The 26,103-nt window shown below is 40.6% G+C and overlaps 1 protein-coding gene, 1 non-coding gene and 1 pseudogene across 9 annotated transcripts in view; all 3 read left to right on the top strand.

Moving 5' to 3' along the window:
* The window catches only part of STAG2 (stromal antigen 2), a 156,839-nt gene that overhangs the window by 35,447 nt on the left and 95,289 nt on the right, over positions 1 to 26,103 (top strand). The window lies entirely within an intron of this gene.
* Positions 3,515 to 3,621, top strand: LOC118654780. The gene has a single exon (XR_004967048.1). It is a non-coding gene; the product is annotated as a U6 spliceosomal RNA (small nuclear RNA).
* Positions 17,924 to 18,090, top strand: LOC118654935 (annotated as a pseudogene).

Here is a 26,103-nt window from a genome sequence, read left to right as displayed (position 1 = left end):
GGTAGTGATTGAGGTTCAATAGAAGTTTATCAGAGAATTCCAAACCAACCAACCTCCCTCCCTTTCCTCATATATTGCAGTAGTATCAAACTATTTTTGGTTATGTTATACCAGAGGCCCGATGCACGAAATTTGTGCAAGAGTGAGCCTTCCTTCCCCCAGCTGCCGGCACTGGCTTCCCTCCAGCTGCCGGCACTGGCTTCCCTCCAGCTGCCGGCAGGCACCCAGGACCCGGGCTTCCCTCTCAGCCCTGGCTTCTTCCAGAAAAACGTCTGGCTAATTAGCATATTACACTTTTATTATTATAGATACCACGCTATTTGAAGCCCACTTTGTTTCTTTGAGCTCTTTCTGATGTCTAAAACACTCATGTACCCACTTGCCAGTATAACTGTTCATGTCCTTCACATTTAGATTGGGGTCACCTGGAAACCATATCTGAACTTCCCTTTCCCAGTTAAGAGCCAATTTTCTGTGCCCTGAGTATCTATCCTATGCATATTTATGCCAGTGTACTTTCATAATAATTATAATTGCTTGTGTGATACCTTCACTGTACTGTAAGCTCACTTGGGGGGGGGCATGACTCTTTTATTCATTTCCTCTAACATTTTATTATTTGTTAATGCTCACCTGAGAATATTTTTCCATTGATTTTTTTTTAAATTTAAATTCTTTATTGTTGAAAGTATTACATATGTCTCCTTTTTCCCCCATTGACCTCTGCCTGGCTGCTCCTGGCCCCCAGCACATGCTCTCACCCCATTACTGTCTGTGTCCACTGACTATGCTTATATGCATGCATACAAATCCTTTGGTTAATGTATTACCCCACCCCATCTCCCGTTCCCACCTCCCCTGCCTTCCCTCTGAGGTTTGATGGTCTGTTCAGTGCTTCTATGTTTCTGGATATATTTTTGTTCATCAGTTTATGTTGTTCATTATATTCCACAAATGAGTGATATCATGTGATATTTACCTTTCACCTACTGGCTTATTTCACTTAGCATAATGCTTTCCAGTGATGGCGAACCTATGACATGCGTGTCAGAGGTGACACGCGAACTCATTTTTTTGGTTGACTTTTCTTTGTTAAATGGCATTTAAATAACCTATCTAATAATAGACAAACGGTAATTGACCATACCTTCGCTACACCTCCCATTGGCAATTCAGTGCGATATGAAAATGAACCGCCAACAAAGATGGCGGTTAATTTGCATACTTAGGCTCCAAGTGGCGGAGCGAAGACTGAAGGCGAGCCAGAGCAGCGAAGACAGAAGATGGAAGGCGGCTCCGGTTGGGGCCGTGAAGACGGAGGACGGAAGGCGGCTCTGGCTGGGGCCGCGAAGACCGAAGGCGGCTCCGGCCAGAGCGAAAGCCTGAGTCCCGGGTGCCAGAGGAAAACCGGTGCCCGCAGCCAGAAGAAGGGAAGGCCTATTGCATGAATCTCTTCGTGCAACAGGCCTCTAGTATAAAATAAATATCAAAAATATAAATCTTTTTTATACTATGGTTGCAAATATCCAAAAATTTCTATATGTGACATGGCACCAGAGTTAAGTTAGGGTTTTTCAAAATGCTGAAACGCCGAGCTCAAAAGGTTCGCCATCACTGATCTATATCTATGCTGTTGCAAATGGTAAGAGTTCTGTCTTTTTTACAGCAGCATAGTATTCCATTGTGTAGATGTACCACAGCTTTTTAAGCCACTCATGTGCTGATGGGCACAGGCTGTTTCCAATTCTTAGCTATTGTAAATTGTGTTACTGTGAACATAGGGGTACATATATTCTTTCTGATTGGTGTTTCTGATTTCTTGGGATATATTTGAAGAAGTGGGATTACTGGGTCAAATGGGAGTTCCATTTTTAATTTTTTGAGGAAACTATACTGTTTTCCACAGTGTCTGCAGCAGTCTGCATTCCCACCAGCAGTGCATGAAGGTTCCTTTTTCTCCACATCCTTGCCAGCATTTGTTGTTTATTGATTTGTTGATGGTCGCCATTCTGACAGGTGTGAGAAGGTACCTCATTGTTGTTTTGAATTGCATCTCTCCGATGATTAGTGACTTTGCGCATTTTTTCATATGACTCTTGGCCTTCTGTATGTCCACTTTCGAGAAGTATCTTTGCCCATTTTGATTGGATTATCTCCCTTTTCTTAAGTTGTATGAGTTCCCTATAATTTTTGGAGATTAAACCCTTACCAGATGTCACATCGGCAAATATGTTCTCCCATGCAGTGGGCTTTGTTATTTTGTTGGTGGTTTCTTTTGCTGTGCAGAAACTTTCTATTTTGATGTAGTCCCATTTGTTTATTTTCTCCTTAGTTTCCATTGTCCTAGGAGATATGTTGGTAAACAGATTGCTACGAGATATGTTTGATATTTTGCTGCCTATGGATTCTTCTAAGTTTTATGGTTTCCTGTCTTACGTTTAAGTCTTTTATCCATTTTGAGTTTATTTTTGTGTATGGTATAATTTGGTGGTCTAGTTTCATTTTTTTCATGAATCTGTCCAGCTTTCCCATCACCATTTATAGAAGAGTCTGTCTTGACTTCATTGTACGCTCTTATCTCCTTTGTCAAATATTAATTGAGCATAATGGCTTGGGTCGATTTCTGGGTTCTCTGTTCTGTTCCCAAATTTTTAAAAAATTTTTATTTTATTTTACTCTTGTTAATCCTTAACCGAGGTTATATTTCCATTGATTTTTAGAGAGTGGAAGGGAAGGGAAGAGAGAGAGAGATAGAGAGAGAGACAGACAGACAGACATGTGAGAGAGACATATCCACTGGTTGCCTCCAGCATGTAACCCGGACCTAGGCTGGGGGATTGGGGATCGAGCCTGCAACCAAGGTATGTGCCCTTGACTGGAATCGAACCCAGCACTCTTTAGTCCATGGGCTGATGCTCCAACCACTGAGCCAAACCAGCTAGGGCCTAACATTTAAAAAATGTTTTTATTGATTTTAGAGAGATAGAAAAGGAGAGAGAGAAACGTTATTGGCTGCCTTCTGTATGCCCCACCAGGGATTGAGCCCACAACCTGGCCATGTGCTCTGACCCGGGACCTTTTGGTGTATGAGTTGATGCTCAACCAACTGAACCACACTAGTCAGGCCTCCCTCAACGCTTTATTAGAAAGATTTCCAGTATACATAATTGTACTGTGACCACCTGTATACCCATCACCTAGATTCAACCTTTAACAGTTTGCTATATTTGCTTTGTCATATATTCATTTATATAGCCATTATTATCTTCTAGCCATCAATCATCCATTTTTTTTATTGATTTCAGAGAGGAAGGGAGAGGGGATAGAAACATTAATGCTGAGAGAGAATCATTGATTGGCTGCCTGCCCCCTGATGGGATCGAGCCCACAGCTGTGGCATGTTCCCTGACCAGAATTGAACTGTGACCTCCTGGTCATTGTTCAAGCACCTAGCTACACCAGTGGGCTTATTGAATTTATTGGTGTTACATTGGTTAATAAAATTATATATGTTGTGCTCGCTTCGGCAGCACATATACTAAAATTGGAACGATACAGAGAAGATTAGCATGGCCCCTGCGCAAGGATGACACGCAAATTCGTGAAGCGTTCCATATTTTTCAATCCCCAGAAGGAAAGTAGGGGAGGGCGGGGGTAAGGGGAAGAGATCAACCGAAGGACTTGTATACATGGACATGGACAACAGGGGGGATGGGAGCATGAGTGTGTGTGGGGGGGAGGTTGGGGGTTAATGGGGGGGGTGAGGACACATTTGTAACACCTTAACTAATAATAATAAAAAAACAAACAAAACAAAACAAAAAAAAATTATATATGTTTAACGTGTGCAATTCTATAATATATCATCTGCGTATTGTATTGTGTGTTTACCACTTCAAGTCATGTCTCTATCACCATTTATCCCTCCATTACCCTCTCCTGCCTCCCCACACCTACATTTCCCTCTGGTAATGACCATACTGTTGCTTGTCTATAACAAGCATGTCAAACTCAAAGGCTAACATGGGCCAAATAAACAAGGTTTAAATTTATGTGGGCCACAAAAAAACAAAAGCTTCAGTTTTCATATAAATGTAGGTTTATTTTGATAGAGACATGCTGAATACAAAGGGCTGATATAAATGAGTAATCGATAACATAAAATAATAGAAAATTTTAATAAAAATTAGTATTTTTTCTTGAATAGTAACTTACTAGACACTGAATAACTGCACAAATTAATAAGCGTAGCGCACATAAACTAGTGTTTGTTTCTCTTCTCTATCTATTCATACCTTTTGACTATTCATGCATTTGACTATTTTTCTTGTTCTCCAAAAGCGAAATATTTCCTGTTACGCACACCAAACAAGTTAGTCCAAGACTAATGACGTGGCAATCGGCTGCTAAAGTATTCACTGCTAGTATTAGTGGAGAGAAATGGTGTGCCGACGCTTAAGGCGTGTAAGAGAAATGAATGCAACCCGATTATAGTAATCAGTCATTAGCAAATGTTATAGTTCGTTATTAATAATTATGTATAAGAGGATATTTTAAAAATTGAGTCACAAAATTTTTATTAAAATGTTTCTTACATACCGTTATATTGGCTGGATTGCAAAAATATTCGTTGTGGGCCGCGAGTTTGACATGTTTGGTCTTATAAGGTGGTTTTTTAAAAAAATTTTTTGGATGCATTTCATAGTAAGTTGCACTAGTACCTTTCACCTGTAAAGACTTTAGCATTATGTTCATTAAAATGGAGTTCATCTTTTATTCATTTTGTCCTTTTTTTTACATTTAGAAAATTGTGCCTGTTATCTTTATCATTAGGGTTATCACAGTGCTAGTATAAAAGTGTTCAGTATTTGAATGGAAATCCTTATTTTTGTGCATTTGACTGTAAGTACTGCATTTGAAAGGAGCAATTCATTAAGGGCTGGAGTAGAGAGAATTTCATGGAACAGGGATAATTATTACGATTGTTAGAATAATTTATTGATTAAATGTTAGATAAACAGGAAAGGGCAGTCATGCAATTGATTTAGGGGTAGGATAGGATGGGATAAATGGGTTGGGAGGATGCCAGGAGCTGATCTTAGAAACTAGTGTTTGTTTGTTTTTTAAATTTTCTTTATTGATTAAGGCAGCGGTTCTCAATCTGTGGGTCGCAACCCCTTTGGCAGTCGAACGACCTTTTCACAGGGGTCACCTAGGTCCATCCTGCATATCAGATATTTACATTACGATTCATAACAGTAGCAACATTACAGTTATGAAGTAGCAATGAAAATAATTTTTTTTAAATATATCTTTTATTGATTTTTTTACAGAGAAGATGGGAGAGGGGTAGAGAGTCAGAAACATCGATGAGAGAGAAACATCGATCGGCTGCCTTCTGCACACTCCCCACTGGGTATGTGCCCGCAACCAAGATACATGTCCTTAACCAGAATCGAACTTGGGACCCCTGAGTTCGCAGGCCGACGCTCTATCCACTAAGCCAAACTGGCTAGGGTGCAATGAAAATAATTTTATGGTTGGGTCACAACATGAGGAACTGTATTTAAAGGGCCAGAAGGTTGAGAACCACTGGATTAAGGTATTATATATGTGTCCTTACTCCCCCATTGTCTCTCCCCCCTCCCCCCCAATGCCCTCACCGCCCTGGTGTCTGTGTCCATTGGTTATGCTTATATGCATGCATACAAGTCCTTTGGTTGATCTCTCACCCTTACCCCACCCTATCCTACCTTCCCTCTGAGGTTTTGATGGACTGATCGATGCGTGTCTGTCTCTGGATCTGTTTTTGTTCATCAGTTTATGTTGTTCATTATATTCCACAAATGAGTGAGATCATGTGATATTTATCTTTCTCTGACTGACTGACTGACTTTGCTTAGCATAATGATAGAAACTAGTGTTTTAGCTGAACCTTAAGAATGATTCTAGGTTGAGTAAAAAGGGATGGTTATTTTTATAGACTGGAGAAACAGATATGGGAATGAGTACCTTTCCTGGATAATGAAACAAGCATTGAAGTTTAGAGCTGTAGGTTTAATTTCGCTAATTAAAAAAGCATTGGTTTTTGGTCTCTGGAGGATCTCATTGGGATTACAAAGGGGCTTGATGATGTTAAAATATAACAAGGGGCCCAAAAGATTACCTTGTATTGTTTTTTTTTTTGAATTTCTATTTTAAAATATTTTTTTAAAAATATATTTTATTTTTTTAAAATATATTTTTTATTGATTAAGATATTACATATGTGTCCTTGTCCCCACGTTACCCTCTACCCCCCCACACCCCCCGCTCATGCCCTCACCCACCCATTGTCCGTGTCCATTGGTTAGGCCTATATGCTTGCATGTAAGTCCTTTGGTTGATCTTTCCCCCTTACCCCCACCCTCCCCTACCTTCCCTCCAAGGCCCGACAGTCCAATAAATGCCTCTCCGTCTCTGGATGAGTCCTTGTTCATCAGTTTATGTTGTTCATTATATTCCACAAATGAGTGAGATCATGTGGTATTTATCCGCTCTCGAGTTCCATCCATGCTGTGGCAAATGGTAAGAGTTCCTTTTTCTTCTTCCTCTTCTTAAAGAATACCTTTCAGCATTTCATATAATGCTGGTTTGGTGGTGATGAACTCCTTTAGCTTTTTCTTATCTGTGAAGCTCTTTATCTGACCTTCTATTCTGAATGATAGCTTTGCTGGATAAAGTAATCTTGGTTGCAGGTTCTTGCTATTCATCACTTTGAATATTTCTTGCCACTCTCTTCTGGCCTGCATGGTTTCTGTTGAGAAATCAGCTGACAGTCGTATGGGTACTCCCTTGTAGGTAACTGACTGTCTTTCTCTTGCTGCTTTTAGGATTCTCTCTTTGTCTTTTGCTCTTGGCATTTTAATTATGATGTGTCTTGGTGTGGTCCTCTTTGGATTCCTTTTGTTTGGGGTTCTCTGCGCTTCCTGGACTTGTAAGTCTATTTCTTTCACCAGGTAGGGGAAGTTTTCTGTCATTATTTCTTCAAATAGGTTTTCAATATCTTGCCCTCTCTCCTCTTCTGGCACCCCTATAATTCTGATGTTGTTATGCTTGAAGTTGTCCCAGAGGCTCCTTACACTATCTTCATATTTTTGGAATCTCTTATTCTTTTTTCTTTTTTGGTTGGGTATTTTTTTGTTTCTTTGTATTTCAAATCTTTGACTTGATTCTTGGGATCCTCTTGTCTGCTGTTGGATCTCTGTAAATTATTCTTTATTTCAGTCAGTGTATGCTTAATTTCTAGTTGGTCCTTTTTCATGTCCTCCAGGGTCTCACTATACTTATTGAGGGACTCACTAAATTTATCGGCGGTTTCCATAAAATTCTTGAAAAACCTTATAAACGTGGCCTTGAACTCTATATCCAGTCGTTTGCTTTCCTCCATTTCTGCCATTTGTGACCTGTTTCTTTGTCTCCGCATTTTGGCTGCTTCCCTGTGTTGATAGAGTGGCTTTGTGTGCTAGGTGTCCTGTAGGGCCCAGTGTCTCAGCCTCCCCAGTTACCTGAGGTGGACACTCTTGGTGCACCCCCTTGGGGGTTTTGTGCACAGTCTTGTTTTAGTTATGCCTTGATTGTTGTAGGATCACTGGGAGGAATTGACCTCCAGGCCAATTGGCAGTGAGAATCAGCTGTGTCTACAGTGGGAGAACTTCTGTGCTGGAGACACCCTTCTGGGGAAAGACTTGCTTCAGTGGGGCTTTGGTGCTCACTGAGACTGCACCCTGAGTGTGTCCCTTACGGATCTGAGGAGTTGTGATCTGGATGGTCCCCCTCTGTCCACTGGGTACAGTGGCTCTTGGATCTAAGGAGGTGCTAATTTAGCCTCTGCCTGAGGTTACACAGCAGGAGCTACGAAGAGAACTGCAAATTCCCCTTCCTTTTTTGGAGTTTGGGGATCCCCTGATGAGGCTCAGCTGTGAAGCAGTGCAAGCCGCTGTGGGGCCTTGGGCCTTCTCTTGGAAGTTCTGGGTCTGTCTGGCCTGGCTGCAGTTAGGTAATTATCAGGTTGCAAAGGGCCCGGGCATTCATATGCAAAAGCCACTGCCGCAGCCTGAGTGGGTCGGGGTCTCAAGGAATCAAAGGGCAGAGCAAGCAGCTATGGCGGATCCTTAGCCCTGCCCTAAGGAGTCGCGTGTCTCAGTGTCCCGGTAACGGCTGCAAGCACCTCTGAGGGGAAGCCGCCCTCAAGTTCGCCCTCTGCCAGACAGTCCAGTTTCTCCCCATATGAGTCCTGGGTCCCCAGAGACTTCCCGGAACCGGAGTTCAGAGCTGTCGGGAGCTTGTGACTCCCTCCGGATTCAAAAAGACAGCTGAGTCCTCAGGTGCCAGCCCCTTTCCGCGCACGCGAGCCCCCGTACCTCTGCACTTTACTTCCGCAGCTCCTCTGGCTCTCAGTGTGCTTTTCTTTCCTTCTAGTTGTAGAATTTCCACTCAGCCAGCCTTCCTGTAGTTCTGGATGATGTCCGTTTTGTGTTTTTGTATTTTTCTATTGTTGTGGGGGGCAGCAATTTCCCGGTGTTTATCTATGCCGCCATCTTAGTTTCTCCAAAATATATTTTATTCATTTTTTTACAGAGAGGAAGGGAGAGAGATAGTTAGAAACATCGATGAGAGAGAAACATCGATCAGCTGCCTCCTGCACATCTCCCACTGGGGATGTGCCCGCAACCCAGGAACATGCCCTTGACCAGAATCGAACCTGGGACCTTTCTGTCCGCAGGCCAACGCTCTATCCACTGAGGCAAACCGGTTTCAGCTTGAATTTCTATTTTAAATTTATTGAAAATAATTTTTAGACTTTAAAATGATTTTAAACACTTTAATAAGATTATACAACACTGTTATGCATATATAAAATGAAATATATGTCAAATACACTAGTTAATGTATTCCTAAATATTCTTCACAGATTCAGAGTGTCTTGAATCATTCTTGACTCCGTTATTGATGCCTGTGCATTCCCTCAGTGTGGCTCTCTATGCTGTGGAGAGCAATGGTGGTACATCTGTTCTTTTAAGAGTCCTTCACTCTTTGGGGGAAATTTTCTTTCAGTCTACACACAACCATTTTGCAAATTTTGATGCTGTGTTTCTCTTGATCTTACATGACAATGTCAGTGAAACAATAGCTAAGTCATAGTAATTCCTCAAAAGTCCTTTTTAAAAAAATTTAAATTCTTTATTGTTTAAAGTATTACAGAAGTCTCCTCTTTACGTCATTGACCTCTCCCTGGCTGCCCCACCCCCCATCTAATCTAATAAAAGACAAACATGCAAATTGACCATACCTTTGCTATGCCTTAAGCCACGCCCACCAACCAATCAGAGTGTCTCTATGCAAATTAACCCAACCAAGATGTAGGCCAGCAGCCAGGGTGCTGGAGAGACCAGGAGGCTTGGTTGCTCCAGTGATGGAGGAAGCCAAGCTTCCCGCCTGCCACAGCCGGCTCTGAGCTCCACTGAAGGCAAAAAAGTTTCAATTATAGAAGGCAAATAAATCCCAGAATAAAAAGAAAAAAAAGAAAAAAAAGGAGAGGCTGGGAGCTTTTGTCACCGGGGGGGCTTGGCCAGCCTGAAAACGGCCCTCAGCCCCTCACCCAGACTTGCTAGGCACCCCAGTGGGGCCCCCCCCCCCCCCGTCCCTAAAGGGGGTGTGGCCAGCCTGAAAACAGCCATCAGCCCCTCACCCAGGCTGGTCAAACCTCCATGGGATGAGGGTCCCCACTTTGGGAGGCTTGACCAGCCTGCAAACAGCCATCAGCCCCTCACCCAGGCTGGCCAGGCACCCCAGTGGGGACTCCCACCCTGTAAGGGGTGTGATCAGCCTGCAAACAGCCATCAGCCCCTAACCCAGGCTGGCCAGGCACCCCAGTGTGGACCCCCACCCTGAAGGGGTTGTGACCAGCTGCAAACAGCCATCAGCCCCTCACCCAGGCTGGCCAGGCACCCCAGTGGGAACCCCCACCCTTAAGGGGGTGTGACCAACCTGCAAACACCCATCAGTCCCTCACCCAGGCCAGCCAGGCACCTCAGCGGGACCCCCACCCTGATCCGGGACACCCTTCAGGGCAAACCAGCCAGCCCCCACCCATGCACCAGGCCTCTGTCCTATATAATAAAAGGGTAATATGTAAACTGACCCTATCAGCAGAACAACTGGGAATGACTGGTCACTATGAGACATACTGACCACCAGGGGGCAGATGCTCAATGCAGGAGCTGCCCCCTGGTGGTCAGTGCACTCCCACAGGGGGAGCTCTGCTCAGCCACAAGCCAGGCTGATGGCTGCCAGTACAGCGGTGGTGGTGGGAGCCTCTCCTGCCTCCTCAGCAGCACTAAGGACGTCCTACTACAGCTTAGGCCTGCTCCCCACTGGCAAGTAGACATCTCCCGAGTACTCCTGGGCTGCCAGAGGGATGTCTGATTGCCAGCTTAGGCCCAATCCCCTGGGGAGCGGGCCTAAGCCAGCAGGTGTTCATCCCCCGAGGGGTCCCAGACTGTGAGAGGACACAGGCTGGACTGAGGGGACACCCCCCCCCCCCCCCGTGCACAAATTTTTGTGCACCGGGCCTCTAGTTACATTATTATAAAACTCACAGTGTTAAAAATGCAGTACTCTTTTTATCTGATTATTTTTTCAAATTGGGTAAACTTTTGTCTTGGCTTATTCAGACTTTTTAGAAAACTGGCAGCTCTTGGTGTTTCTGTGGAAGATAGAAATTAGAAAGAGGAAGATCCCAGTGGCAAGTTGAAGTCTATATGAAATAAACTTCCTGGAGATTTTCATTCATGGTTAGCTTAAACTTGCACCATACCTTAGGAAAGAGATACTTTTTTCTTATGGAAAGAAGAGTAGTGTGGTGACCATTGGTGGCTTGTCTCTGGGAAGCTTCTTAAGGACATTCTGGGGAAATACAGCATTGAGCTGTGAGTTTCTGGCATTTGAAAGAATAAGGTTCAGATGATTAAGTGGCCTAAGGCAGGCAGGGGGGAGTGTCTTTGCTTCTCTTCTCTATTCATACCTTTTCTGTCCCTAAAACTGTGTCATCCTGTATGTTGGAGGTCACTGACTCTATGGCTTACAGCAGCTTTCCTTTTTTATTTATTTATTTATTTTCCAGTATTTAACATATATGCTAAATCTGTTATTTATTTTTAAATTCTTTGTTGTTTAAAGTATTACATAAGTCTCCTTTTTCCCCCATTGATCTCTCCCTGGCTCACCCCAACCCCCAGCACATGCCCTCCCCCCCTCCCCCATCTGTGTCCATTGGTTATGCTCATGTGCATGCATATAAGTCCCCCCCCCCACCCCTTTTCTCATAGGTTGGACAATGTGTTCGATACTTCTATGACTGGTTCTATTTTTGTTCAGTTTATGTTGTTCATTATATTTCACCAATGAGTGAGACCATGTGATATTTTCTCTGACTGGCTTATTTCGCTTAGCATAATGCTTTCCAGTTCTATCCATGCTGTTGCAAATGGTAAGAATTTCTTATTTTTCATAGCAGCAATAGTATTCCATTGTATAGATGTACCACAGTTTTCTAATCCACTCATCTGCTGATCGGCACTTAGGCTGTTTCCAAATCTTAACTATTGTAAATTATGCTGCTATGAACATAGGGGTGCATATATCCTTTGTGATTGGTGTTTGAGCAGCTTTTCTTAAAGTGGGATATGGACCCACCAATTTAAGGGATTTGTGAGTAATAAAGATGCCAAGACTTATATACATATCTACTGCGTGGTTCCCAAAGTTTGGGTTTTATAACCCTGCATTTTAACAAGCATTCTATACGATTCTTAAGCACACTGAAATTTAAGAGAACGACTCTCTTATAGAATTTTCTATTATTGGTTAAGTGAAGCCTCACCATATATTATGGTGGAACTACTGCTCCCCTTCCGGGAAGCACAATTACAGGCAACAAAGACCTATTTGCTTTATGGTAAGAGAGCTGGTAAAGTGCAGCCGTTAGGGATTTTCTGCTGCTCAAGATTCTGCTAGAGATCGTTTTGTGTACACAGTTGTAAGGAAACTTATGTTTATGTATTGAATAAGATATGTATGATATTTCAGGGGTTTCTATGTGATCATTTTTAGATATTTACTTAAATACAGATGAAGGAAACTAATACCTTTCTTATATTTGAATTTGACTGATTCAGAAGACTTTAAGGGCATAATTTCATTTATGCTCTGAAGAGCTGATGTGAATTGTCCCAAGAAACATTTGTGAAGCAAATATGCCTAAAATAGGTTCAAACTGAGACTTTTGCTTCTTACTAGCATGTGTGACCTTGGGTAAAACTCTTAACCTTTTAAAAAAGTATTTAATGTTGATGAGTGTTTAAGGGAAGTTGATGATGTGTTGTCGAAACCATTTTAGGACATTATTTGCTTAAGCATTTGCAATATCAGACTTCTGGCCTTACCATGATGGTGTGTGGACATTTTTCTTCTCAGGTGCAATACATAAATAAAAGGTGGACAGAAAAAAAAACACCCCTCTGTTGAACTCTTATTTTTTAAAGCATACTTAGAGGCAGAAGAAAAGTACAGATTACAAAAAGATGTGTAAGAGAGGGTAGGCAGTACATCAGAGAAACGTGGAGAGTAGTAAGGTAGTCCCAGGGATAGCTGATCTCAGAAATCTCAACTTTGAAAGATAATATCCTTTGTATGTGGCAATGGGAGCAGATAAAAAGGTGAGCAGGTTGAAAAGGCCCTTGAGGACAAGGTTTAGTACAACTAGGTGAGGTAGTAGAGCTGGATGTCACAATTACTGCACAAATATGCCATATTAGCAGGAAGTGATGTGTCTTTGTGGAAGCAGTGGAGAGAATTTTTGAGTTATCAAGCTTGAAAGACTATACTAATACATAAGGAGTGTTTTAAAGTCAGTGAGAAAGAGATCAGCCTGGTAGGAAGAAAGGGCAACTGACACGAGCAGAGTTTATGGAAAAGACACTAAGAATGGCCCTTAAACATAAGGAACTAAGTAAGAGGAGCAAATTAAAACCAAATAGCCATACCCATTTGGTTCCTGATTTTTATTAGCAAGAGTTCAGATAATTATGAATACTACATTATCCAAATCTTGGTTTTAAATCTTGGTTTGAGTTTTGAATAACAAGGGATTTATTGAAAATGTATCTTTGAGCCTGGCCAGCATTGCTCAGTGGTTGAGCTTCAACCTATGAACCAGGAGGTCACGGTTCGATTTCGTTCTGGGGGTTCGATTCCGTTCTGGGCACGTGCCTGGGTTGCAGGCTCCATTCCCATTGGGGGGCATGCAGGAGGCAGCCAATCAGTGAATCTCATTATTGATGTTTTTATCTCTCTCTTCCTCTCCTTTCCTCTCTGTTCAAAAAAAAAAAAATTTCTATGTTTGGTTCCTGAGTTTGTGAAATGAGATTTCATATAGGGGGATTTACCTAAACCCTGCATTAACCCTTTGTCATCTTTTAGCAGATTAGTAAAAAATTTGAAAGTACAGAAACAGATCCATACATAGGCTGCTGGTGGAAGTACAAATTGTTATAACCTTTGTCTTTGGAGGCCAATTTTGGTATTATTTGTTAAAATTATAAATGCATGCAGCCATTGGCCAAAATCTTTAATCATGTCACTTGGTATGAGAGATGATTATGTGTTGATTAAAATGGCCAGAGCAAAAGGGAATTAAATATTGTTCAAGCGGCTAAAACAGGGGTGGGCAAACTTTTTGACTTGAGGGCCACAATGGGTTCTTAAACTGGACCGGAGGGCCGGAACAAAAGCATGGATGGAGTGTTTGTGTGAACTAATATAAATTCAAAGTAAACATCATTACATAAAAGGGTATGGTCTTTTTTTTTTTTTTTTAGTTTTGTTCATTTCAAACGGGCTGGATCCGGCCTGCGGGCTGTAGTTTGCCCACGGCTGGGCTAAAACATGTAGTTTTGGGGTTTCAGTGTAGATATCAAAGAAACTAATTAGAAGATGGACACAGACTTTAAATTTTACTTTTACTAAGATATTATTTACAGCTCTTGCTGGTTTGGCTCAGTGGCAGTGGTTGTCAACCTGTGGGTTGCGACCCCTTTGGCGGTCTAACGACACTTTCACAGGGGTCGCCTAAGTCCATCCTGCATATCAGATATTTACATTACCATTCATAACAGTAGCAACATTACAGTTATGAAGTAGCAAAGAAAATAATTTTATGGTTGGGTCACAACATGAGAAACTGTATTTAAAGGGCCAGAAGGTTGAGAACCACTGGGATAGAGCGTCAGCCAGTGGACTGGAGGGTCCTGGGTTCGATTCTGGTCAAGGGCACGTATCTTGGTTAAAGTGGGAAGCAACCAATTGATGTGTCTCTCACATTGATGTTTCTCTCTCTCTCTGTCTCTCCCTTGCCCTTCCACTCTCCAAAAATCAATGGAAAAGTATCCTTCCGTGAGGATTAACAACAAAAGAAAGATATTATTTACATAAAGTCCAATCACTCTTTTTATTATACAGTTCTGTGAGTTTTGGCAAATAGTTGTATATAATCATCAGAATCAAGATATATTTCAGTTCTAGTATCTCTACCCCACAAATCCCTCCAAAACACTAAACCTTCAATTTTGCGGGCCTCAATTTAACAGACTTTGGGTTTAATGGACAAAATTTTTGTTCCGTATGTCATATGTGAAAATTGACACCCTGTTAATTTAAAAATGCTTTTAACCAAGATTTGCTTATAATTAAATTTAACAGGTTAATTTTTTTGTTATTAATTTACTGTTATTGTTAACAAAATTTAATAAATAGGCCATATGTTGGAAAAAACACTAGTAATTTCACAGACATAAATAAATATTACATATCTACAACTATAGTCTACATATTTAAATCCAAGAGCCACTGCTTGTAAACAATGTTGGGCGAATGATTAGCATGTGATCACACTGTATCACATGTGGTAATTGGTTTCTGTTGTCACGTGGTGTGACTTTCTGTGGCAGTTTTAACCTGTGCCACCTATGTTCTGACATGCACTAAGCCACGCCCCAGCTGAGTGCTTTTGTTTATTTGTGGTGATGGGTGAATGCACACATTTACTAAACCTATTCAGTATAAACTTAAAATTACAGTAATACATATAGAAAACTTTTCGGTGAAATTAAACTTCATACATATGTAATTTTAATTACAAAAACGTGCCTACATAAGTAAAAACGGGTAAACTGATTAGTCAGTTTTTTTCTAACCGTCATTCAGAAAACCTACTTTATTGTATTATGGACTTTTGGCTTTAACTCACACCCCCTAACCTGAATTAGTAAGTTTTACTGTACTCCATGGTATAGTCCAGTGGTCAGCAAACCCCGGCTCACAAGGCACATGCGGCTCTTTGGCCCCTTGAGTGTGACTCTTCCACAAAATACCACGTGCGGGCACACACGTACAGTGCGATTGAAACTTCGTGGCCCATGCGCAGAAGTTGGTTTTCGGCCTGGGCGAGTCTATTTTGAAGAAGTGGCTTTAGAAGAAGTTGGGGGTGTCGGTCGGTCGGGTGACGGAAGATGTGGCGCAGGTGGGCCGCGGGATACGCAGCGTGGGGGAGGTACATTGTTTTGAGGTATGTTCGCTGAGGTCGACCCCTTCCAACTCTCCCATTGACACTTGTCTATCTGAAACAAATACACAAGATGAGTGTGGATGGGAGAGTTGGAAGGGGTTTACCTTAGCGAACGTACCTCAATCAGATTGAGGACGTTTTTAGCAAAGGCCAGCTTAGGAGTACCCTAATTAAGTTAATAACAATGTACCTACCGATATAGTTTAAGTTTAAAAAATTTGGCTCTCAAAAGAAATTTCAATCGTTGTACTGTTGATATTTGGCTCTGTTGACTAATGAGTTTGCTGAGCACTGGTATAGTCATTCTCCTCAACCTGAGCCCCTGGAAACCATTGATCCGTTTTTCATCCATTTTTCTTTCCCTTTTGACTGTCATATAAATGGAATCATACAATAAGAAGCCTATTGAATCTGGCTACTTTCACTTAGCATAGTGCTTTTTAAGATTCAGCCTCATATGTGTGTAATGATATGCAAAACAGAAGCCATGCCTTTAAAATGGGTAATTACAAAAGTACTAAAAGGAAATATAGGAAGTTGCTTAGAGAACTTATAGCAATAATTTTTTTCCCACCTAATTTTGTTTTCTATTGACTTTACATTCAATATTGTTCTGTGTTGGTTTCAGATGTGCAGCATGGTACTGGAGAATCACCCACTTTGCAGAGTAGTCCCCCAGTGTGTTGTCTTTAGATGAGAGCAGAGTTTGGCTGACTTCAGCACTGTCTGATTGTTTTGGGACACATATACAAAAATGTTCATTTAATAAATTAATTATTTCTTAAAAGAAAGATTTGGCCTCATCATATGTATCAGATGTGTGTTTTTTATTATTGAGTAGTATGCCATTGTATGGATGTAACAATTTGCATATCCATTCACCAGTTGAGGGACATTTGGGCTGTTTTCCACCTTTTGATGATTACAAATAAAGTCGCCTAGAAGTTTTAAAGTTTTTACATTTTAGTCTAGCATTCTTTTTGACTTAATTTTTCCATATGATACAAGGTATGGGTTAAGGAACTTTTTTTTTGGCATATGGATATCTAATTGTTTGAAAAGATTGTCTTTCTTTATTGAAGTGCATGGGTACCTTTGGCAAAAACCAAGTGACCACATGTGTGTGGGTCTATTTCAGGTCTCTATTCCGTTGCTCTGTTTTGATCACCATTCACGTTGTCTTTATTACAGTAACGTTATAGTAAGCCTTGATATAGTGTATAGTGTGAGTCCTCCAAATTTGTTCTTTTTCAAAATTGTTTTGGCTATTCTAATTCCTTTGCCTTTTCAACTAAGAATCAGTTTGTTGAGTAAAAAAGAAAATCTTGCTAGAATTTTGATTAGACATTTCAAAGTTTTACTTTGGTATAATACCAGATTCACAAAAAGTAGCAAAATAATGTAACGGGGATTATATATACCCTTCACCTAATTTCCCTCATTGGTAATATCTTGCATAACTATAGTACAACTAGAGGCCCAGTGCATGAAATTCGTGCACTGGGCGGGGGGGGGGGGTGTCCCCTCAGCCCAGCCTGCGCTCTCTCCAATCCGGGACATCCCTCTCACAAGCCTGGACCACTGGCTCCTAATTGCTTGTTTGCTTGCCTGCCTGGTCGCCCCTCACTGCCCCCTGCTGCCGGCCAGGTTGCCCCCAACTGCCCCCTCCCTGCTGGCCTGGTTGCCCCTAACTGCCTCCTTCTGCTGGCCTGGTTGCACCTAACTGCCCCACCTGCTGGCATGGTTGCCCCCAACTGTCCCCCTCTGCCAGCCTGGTCACCCCTCACAGCTTCTCCTCCCCCCCCCCCCCCCCACTGGCCTGGTTGCTCCACACAGCCTTCTTGTTCAGTTGTTTGTCATCTCTCACTAACACCCCTGCCGGCCTGGTTGTAGGCAGCCATCTTGTGAGGGTGTGAGGGTTAATTTGCATATTATAGCTTCATTATATAAGATATCAAGACCAGGAAATTGATATTGATATTATTTACAAAGTTTATTCAGATTTTGAAGTTATACGTGCATTCATTTATGTGGCTGTGTTTGTGTATTGATAATTCTATGAAATTTTATCACCTGTGTAGATGGTTTTAACCACTGCCACCATTAAGATACAGAACTGTTCCATTATCACAAAGATCCCCTCATACTACTTGTTTATAGTTACACTCACCTTCCTCTATTCTGTTTCTAATCCCTAGCAACCATTAATGTGTTCTCCATAATTTTGTTATTTTGAAGGCTGTTATATAAATGGAAACCATCGCTTCTCGGCCTTTTGGCTAAGATCAAGTGTAGTATAAATGGAAACCATACAGTATGTAACCTGTTGAGATTGGCTCCCCCCCATTCAAATAATTCTCTTTAGTTATATCCAAGTTTTTATATTCCAACAGGTAATTCCTTTCTATTACTGTGTTGTATTCCATGGTGTGGATGTACTGCAGTTTGGTTACTATTCACTCATTGAAGGACATTTGGATTTGTATTAGTTTGCTAAAGCTGCCCATAATAAAGTACCACATATTGGGTGGCTTATGGGAATTTATAGTTTCACAGTTCTGGAGACTAGAAATACAAGACTAAGACTAAGGTGTCAGCAGGGTTGCTTTCTTCTGTGGGCTGTGAGAGAGAATCTGTTTATGCCTCTTCCCTAGCTTCTGGTGGCTGCTAGCAATCTTTGGTGTACTCAGTTTATAGAAGAATTGCCTTGGTGTCTGCCTTTATCTTCACACTAGTGGCCCAGTGCATGAAATTCGTGCACATTAACACATTGTATGCGGGAAACGTATTTATACGTTTTACTTATACGTTTTACATTGACTGGTAGTAGAGCACGGAACACGTATTAATACGTTTTTTATAGACTAGCGGTAGAATGCGGGTAATGTATAAATACATAAATTAAAGTTATAGTAATTTTACTGAACGTTGCCATTTGCGCAAAAAATTAGCAAAAATGGCCCGCGCCACCTGTTAGCGCGTGATAAAAACTACCCACAAACAATGTGTTAAAAGGGAATTAATTAGAGGAAATATTTTAATATTGCTATTTGCCCTTTCTCTATAATAGAAGTGTCAGAGATGAAAGAAAATTAGTAAAATGTATATGAAAATCTTCCTCCTGTCAGAGTCTGGAGCATGCCGTGGGACCCAGAGTCAAGTTCCCACCCATCCGTGTGCACCTCAAAATTGTGTGAGACCCAGACCTGGCCAGCCCCACCCACATTGGGCGAGATCCAGACCCTCCCGGCCCCACCCTTGACAAGTCCTGCTGGGCGGGGGTTGGGGGGGCACATTCTCAAGTCCCCTGGTCCGGTGCCACGCAGTCTCAGGTCCCTGCTGATTGCTCATTATGGCTTGTAACAGGAACCCCGCCTCTGCTGTGGGCACAGCCATCTTGTGTTATGGGAACCCTGCCTCCACTGTGGGCGCAGTAATTTTGTTCCGGTGTGACAGAGTGAGGGTCAATTTGCATATCACCTCTATTATATAGGATGATATTCTTACTGTGTACATGTCTGTCATCAAATTTCCTCCTTTTTTTGGTTAATTCTCACCTGAGGATATTTTTTTCATTGATTTTTAGAGAGAGAGAGAGGGAGAGAGATAGTGGGAGGGAGGGTGAGAGAGAGAGGAGAGAAATATATATATATATATAGAGAGAGAGAGAGATGTGAGAGAGACCCATCAATTGGTTGCCTCCCGCACAAGCCCCGACCAGCCCGGGGATTGAATCTGCAATCTAGGTACATGCCCTTGACTAGGGAATTGAACCGCTGACCTTTTGGTGCATGGGCTGGCACTCTTAACCATTGAGCACACAAGCCGGTGTTTTTATTTAAACATTTTCCTCTTTTTTTTTAAGATGCTTGTTTTAAATATATGTTTATTGATTACAGAGAGGAAGAAAGAGGAAGAGAGATAGAAACATCTCTCTTGAGATGAGAGAGAATTATTGATCAGCTGCCTCCTGCATGCCCCCTACTGGGGATCGAGCCTGCAACCCGGGCATGTGCCTTTGACAGGAATTGAACCTGGGACCCTTCAGTCCACAGGCCAACGCTCTATCCATTGAGCCAAACCGGCTATGGCCATTTTCCTTTTCTTATAAGGATAGTAGTCATTGAATTAGGGCCCACACTAGTGACCTCATTTTAACTTGATAACTTCTGTAAAGACCGTAACTCCAAATAAGATCACATTCCAAGGTACTTGAGGATAGGACTTCAAAATATGAATTTTGGGGTGACAAAATTCAACTTATAATAGAGTTGTTTTCAATTTCTGGCTATTACAAGTAAATCTGCTATGAACATTCTTGTACACATTTTTTGTGTGGACATAGATTTTTAATTTTGGGGGGATAAAATGCTTAGTAGTAAGATTGCTTGTTCTTAATGGCAAATGTGTATATGGTTTTAAAATCTAAATGTTAAAAATTTATTGATATAATTTACATATAAGTTGTACAATATGTTGATTTGATACATTTACATATTGCAATATGATTACTACCATAGCTTTAGCTAATGTTCTATTCCATCACATAATCATTGTATCTTTTTTTGTGGTGAAGCATGTATGGTGTTTCAAAGAAAACTCCTAAACTTTTTACCATTTCACATTTGAATCAGTTTCTTTGCATCTCTGCTATAGTTTGGGTTTGCCACTACTTTTTATTGTGACTATTCTAACAGGTATAATGATGGCTCATGTGGTTTTTGCATTTCCTTCAATTCAATTTCAGCATGTGTTATTAAAGTTTTTTGTTTTAATTAAAAATATATTTTTATTGATTTTGCAGAGAGATATATAGAAACATCAACAATGAGAATCATTGATCGGCTGCCTCTTGCACGCCCCCTACTGGGGATCAAGCCCACAACCCGGGCATGTGCCCTTGACCAGAATCTAACCTGGCATTCAGTCTGCGGGTCGGCCAATGCTCTATCCACTGAGCAAAACCAGCTAGGGCTATTATAAAAGCTTTTTAGATAATCACCTTTTTTTCTTTTACACTTAAACTCTTGATTGTTGATATCATTAACATGATTACTTATTTGCTAGTGTATAGTAAAAAGAAAATAACTCCAGATGAACAGAATCAGCAGTGCAACAAAACTATTAAGTAAAGTTTAACTTTTCTTTATATTTTTTTGTCCTTTGAATTCATCCCACTGTGGATAAAGTTTTGATTTTTAAACTTACTATAAATGCTTTCACTTGTATGCTCATGACATTTATTTGATGTACATTGTAGATTAGGTTTATTTTTAATTTTTTACAATCTTACGCATTTCAAAAATTCAGTTTCATAGTTTTTGAACGGGCAATTTATTTTCCTAAATCAAAATATAAAATTATATAAAAAGGTATACACAGAAGTCTCCAGAGATTCCTGCCTCCTTATTCATTCTTTCATCCCCTCCCCTATATTGGCAACCTAAAAAAAAGTTTCTTATTAATTCCAGTATGTCTTTTTGTGCAGACAAACAAATGCATATACACACATATATACATTTTTATTTTATAGTTACTTCTTTAAGGTAATATGCTGATCAACACAATTTGTTGCATGCATTTGATATTAAGTGCTAGACCTAATAGTTGTTAAGAGTTGTGTTGATGCCCTACCAGTGGTCGGCAAACTGCGGCTCGGCAAACCACGGCTCGCGAGCCACATGCGGCTTTTTGGGCCCTTGAGTGTGGCTCTTCCACAAAATACTGGCTCCTCCACAAAATACCAACTTCTGCGCACAGGCCACGAAGTTTCAATTGCACCGTACGTGCGCGCCTGCACGTGGTATTTTGTGGAAGAGCCACACTCAAGGGAATAAAGAGCCGTGTGTGGCTCGCAAGCCACGGTTTGCTGACCACGGCCTAACTGGTTTGGCTCAGTGGATAGAGCATCGGCCTGTGGACTGAAGGGTCCCAGGTTTGATTCCATTCAAGGACATGCACCTTGGTTGCGGGCACATCCCGAGTAGGAGGTGTGCAGGAGGCAGCTGATGGATGTTTCTCTCTCATCGATGTTTCTAACTATCCCTCTCCCTTCCTCTCTGTAAAAAAATCAATAAAATATATATATTTTAAAAAGAGTTGTGTTGATGATGTGTTTCATGGTGAGAGTTGAATCTGCCACGCTGATTTCTGAACCATTTCATGATCTGCAAGTTATGATCAATATGAATTAGTGAGGTAGGTTCACTAGTAACTCTGTTAATGATTGTATAGCCACTTCAGCAGTGGAGACACTGCTTGTTGCTCTGTAACTTTGGACAGAAAAAGAGACAGGTAAAAATATCTTCCAGCACCTAGTAAGTTGTTAATTGCTAGCCAAAGCCGTTCATACAGGATGGATGGGGGTTGGGGCAGATTATAATGAAGTAAAACAGTCAAGTAAAGTGTTATGAGTAGGATAATTGGCAAACATTAGCAGAATAATTTATAAGAAGCAGTTGGAGAAGAAAACTTTTTTCCCTTTTTTGTTTGGAATATATTAATCAGGAATGCTAAGCATAATTGCTGATGGTAGAGAGAGAGTTTTTCTTGATGAAAAGAGCATTTTGAGCATTTTTGCCAAATTAATCATAAAATATGGTGGCAAATATTTTTTTAGACTGTATTTGTTGATTTCAGAGAGGAAGGGAGAAGGAGAGAGAGATAGAAACATCAATGATGAGAATCATTGATTGGCTGCCTCCTCACACTCCCTACTCGGGATTGAGCCCTCAACATAGACATGTGCCCTGACTAGGAATTGACGCCCAAACTTTGAGCCACAACAGCCAGCCCAAATATTTCTTTTTTACAAAAATAAGTTGTTATTGATTTGAGAGAGAGAGAGAGAGAAAGAAAGGGGAAGGGGGAGAGAGAGAGTAGAAACATCAAAGGAAACATTGATAAGCTGCCTCCTGCACAACCCCTACTGGGGATCAAGACAGAAACCCAGACATGTGTTCTGACCAGGTATGGAACCAGTTACCTCTTGATGCATAGGACGCTGCTCAATCAACTGAGCCATACTGGTTGGGCCGTAGAATAAGATGGGAGATATTTGCACATGAAGAATCTCCTTATACATGTTCTCAGATTTTGCTATATTATCTGCCAGAAATTTTTTTGTGAAGTGGGTCATTACCACAAATTGTTTTCTAAAGAATAATATTCTAATTGAGAAGTTTCTTTCCTGACTGAATGGCTTAGCAGACAAATCATTGGTACAACAAAAAATGTTTTAAATGCAAAGTTGCAATAACTATAAATTCAAGATAGTAGTTTCAGGTTCTCTGCAATGTACTTTAAAATATACCTAATACATGTAAACACTAATTATACTGTATGTTGTATTTGCATTTAATAATATATTGTGTGGGCAAAAGTAATTTTACAGTTGTATGTGAAACATAGTTTATTCTTTTTTTTAAACCATTATTATTGATTTCAGAGAGGAAGGGATGGAGGGAGGGAGGGAGGGAAGGAGAGAGAGAGAGAGAGAGAGAGAGAGAGAGAGAGAGACATCCATGATGAGAGAGAATCATTGGTCAGCTGCCTTCTGCATGCCTTACTGGAGATCGAGCCCAAAACCCAGGCATATGCTCTGACCTGGAATCAAACTGTGATCTGGATCATAGTTGATCGACGCTCAACCACAGAGCCATGCCAGTTGGGCTCAAATTTAAATTCTTTATTGTTTAAAGTATTACATATGTCTCCTTTTTCCCCCATTGACCTCTCCCCAACCACTTCCACTCCCCTACTGTCTGTGTCCATTGGTTATGCTTATATGCATGCATACAAGTCCTTTGGTTGATTCCCCCCCCCCCCCACCTTCTCTCTGAGGTTTGACAGTCTGTTTGATGCTTCTGTGTCTCTGGATCTATTTTTGTTCATTATATTCCACAAATGAGTGAAATAATGTGATATTTATCTTTCTCCGACTGGCTTATTTCGCTTAGCATAATGCTCTCCAGGTCCATCCATGCTGTTGCCAGTAGTAAGAGTTTCTTTTTTACAGCAGTGTGGTATGCCATTGTGTAGGTGTACCACACACAGTTTATTCTTGCATTATAATTTATTGTATTATTTTCCATATGAACAACTGTAAACCTACTTTTGCCCCCTACCCTTTATTTGTTCTTATTAATAGTAAATGTTTGCTGAATCTTTATTAGCATTTATAGATTTACATTTCAAAAGATAGCAGTAGTTAAGGTGTATAGTATTCTTTTTTAGTAGAAAGGTATTGTCCAGTAATTGGTGATTGGTAAAATCTTGTGAATTTGTGTGACATGAGGGAAACTTGCTTGATAAAAGGGGGTTTAAATTTAATTTTTTATTGTGCTAAACTCTACCCCCCCCCCCACCCAAATAACATTTGCCATTTGAATCATTTTTAAGTGGGCAGTTCAGCAGTGTTAAGTAAATTGATCTTTTTGTGAAACAGATTTCTGGAACTTTTGTCTCCAAAATCTGAAACTTTATACCCATTAAACAACAACTCCCCCTTTTGACCTCCCTCACTCCCTGGTAACCACAATCTACTTGTTGTTTCTTTGAATTGTACTACTATTATCTATGGCCATACCACCACCCTGAACGCACCCCATCTCGTCTGAATTGTACTACTATTTAGATACCTCATGTAATAGAATCATATAGTGCAGGGGTGGTTAAAAGTAGCTGTATAGTGTGAGTACACAAAACAGTTAATAAAGCCATTGTAATAATCATTACCTGCATATCTTTTTCCATATGAGCAACTGTAAACCTACTTTTGCCCACCCCTGTGTTTCTCTTTTTGTGACTGACTGGCTTATTTCAAATTTATTATAATGCCCTGAAGGTTCATCCATGTTGTAGCACCTGACAGGATTTCCTTTCTTAAGGATGAATAATATTTCATTGTATGTATATCACGTTTTGTTTACCTATTAAACTGTTGATAGTCATGTGGTCTGCTTCTACCTCTTGGCTATTATAAATAGTGCTGCTTTGAATATGGTTGTTGCAACTATTTCTTTGAGACCCAGCTTTCAATTATTTTGGACATATACCTGGAAGTGGGGATTGCTAGATCATATGGCAGTTTTATTTAAAAATTTTTGAGGAGCTTCCATGGTGTTTTACATAGTAGTTGTACAGTTTTACAATCTTACAGTACATGGATATTAAATTTTTCCACATTAAAACATATATATATATATATATATTGATCTTTTGCAGAGAGGAAGGGAGAGGGATAGAGAGTTAGAAACATCGATGGGAGAGAAACATCGACCAGCTGCCTCCTGCACACCTCCTACTGGGGGTGTGCCCACAATCAAGGTACATGCCCTTGACCGGAATCAAACCCGGGACCTTTCAGTCCGCAGGCAGATGCTCTATCCACTGAGCCAAACCGGTTAGGGCGATTTTTCCACATCTTTGCAGACACTTTTTATTGTGTCTTTTTTATTCTAGCCATCCCAGAGGGTGTGGAATGGTATCTCATCGTGGTTTTGATCCAAGTTCTTTGCCCATTTTTAATTTAGGTAATTTGATTTTTTTGTTGTTGTCGAGTTGTAGGAATTGTTTATATATAGTGGATATTAACTTCGTATCAGGCATATGGTTTGCACATATTTTCTCTCATTCTGTAGGTTGCCTTTTCACTCTGTTAGTGGTGTCCTTTAATGTGTAAAAGTTTCTGTGTAGTCCTGTTTATTTTTCCTTTTTTTACACTGTTCTTTTTGTCCTATCTAAAAGACCATTGCCAAGTTCAGTGTTATGGCGTTTTTCCCGTTCCTCCCCCCCCCCCCCCCAGGAGTTTTATAATTTTAGGTCTTAATGTTTAGATCTTTAGTCCATTTTGAATTAATATTTGTATATGGTATGAGATAATGAATGGTCCTATTTCATTCTTTTGCATGTGGACATCTAGTTTTCCCAGCACCATTTGTTGAAGAGACTGTCCTTTCCCCATTGAGTGGTCTTGGGCCCTTTGAAAGAAGTTTAAATATGTAGGTCAGGTTTTATTTCTGGCCTCTCCATTGTATTCCATTGGTGTTTATGCCAGTCCTACATTTTTTTTTTGATTACTGTAGCTTGGTGGTATGTGTTGAAATTAGGAAGTGTCATGCCTTCAACTTTGTTCCTTCTTTCTAAGTTATTTTAGTTATTTGGAGTCTCTTGAGTTGTATGATGAATTTTTCTATTTCTGTAAGAAAGTGTTCTTGGGATTGTGTTGAACCTGTAGATTGCTTTGGGTATTATGGACATCCTTATAATATTACGTCTTCCAATCATGAATGGAGTGTCTTTCCATTTATTTGTGTTTTGTTTAATTTCACTCAGCAATGTTTTGTAACTTTCAGTGTATGCCTTTCACCCTCTTGGCTAGATTTATTCAGGGTATTTTATTCTTCTGGTGCTATTGTAAATGGAAATTGTTTTCTTAA

This window comes from Myotis myotis, unplaced genomic scaffold (assembly GCF_014108235.1).
Source record: "Myotis myotis isolate mMyoMyo1 unplaced genomic scaffold, mMyoMyo1.p scaffold_m19_p_4, whole genome shotgun sequence".
Taxonomy (NCBI): Eukaryota; Metazoa; Chordata; class Mammalia; order Chiroptera; family Vespertilionidae; genus Myotis; species Myotis myotis.
This window is presented reverse-complemented; position numbering and strand designations above follow the sequence as displayed.